Genomic DNA, 733 nt, shown 5'->3' on the forward strand with positions numbered 1-733 from the left:
TTAAGTTGTCTAACTTTTGAACAAGGGCATCTATGTTTGCATGGACGTAGTCAAGGCTACTGATTTCGTACATTCCACTTTTTGTTTGGGACTTTTCTACTGGTGTTCTTTTACCTCCCCATTGGAAATGGTTTTGGGTCATGTTTTCAATGAGTTGATATGCTTCATTGTATGGCTTATCCATAAGTGCACCGCCCGCGGCAGCGTCTACTGTCAGTCTTGTGTTATACAGAAGCCCATTGTAAAATGTGTGAATGATCACCCAGTCTTCGAGACTGTGATATGGACATATCCTCATCATGTCTTTGTATCTCTCCCACGCGTTGTAGAGAGATTCTACATCCTTTTGTCGAAATCCGTTGATTTGAGCTCTCAGCATAGCAGTTTTGCTTGGCGGAAAATATCGGGATAAGAAAACGTTCTTCAGTTCTTCCCATGTTGTAACTGAGTTGGATGGCAAGGATTGTAACCAAGCCCAAGCTCTGTCTCTTAGAGAGAAAGGAAAGAGGCGTAGTCTTATCGCATCTTGAGATACACCATTCGCCTTCACAGTGTCTGCGTACTGCACAAACTTAGTCAAATGTTCATTAGGGTCGTCCGTAGGATTTCCAGCAAATTGATGTTATTGGACGACTGATAATAATGAGGGTTTTAGCTCGAAATCGTTTCGATTGATAGCAGGGGCAGCAATGCTGCTGTGAGGTTCTTGTTGGGACAGGGTAGCGTAGAACTT

The 733-nt window shown here is 43.1% G+C and overlaps 1 non-coding gene across 1 annotated transcript; it reads left to right on the plus strand.

The window, feature by feature from the left end:
* The first annotated feature begins 272 nt into the window (after window positions 1-272).
* On the plus strand, window positions 273-379 carry LOC127109462 (small nucleolar RNA R71). The gene has a single exon (XR_007796744.1). It is a non-coding gene; the product is annotated as a small nucleolar RNA R71 (small nucleolar RNA).
* Window positions 380-733: the final 354 nt, after the last annotated feature.

This window comes from Lathyrus oleraceus, chromosome 7, assembly GCF_024323335.1.
Source record: "Lathyrus oleraceus cultivar Zhongwan6 chromosome 7, CAAS_Psat_ZW6_1.0, whole genome shotgun sequence".
In the NCBI taxonomy this organism is placed as follows: Eukaryota; Viridiplantae; Streptophyta; class Magnoliopsida; order Fabales; family Fabaceae; genus Lathyrus; species Lathyrus oleraceus.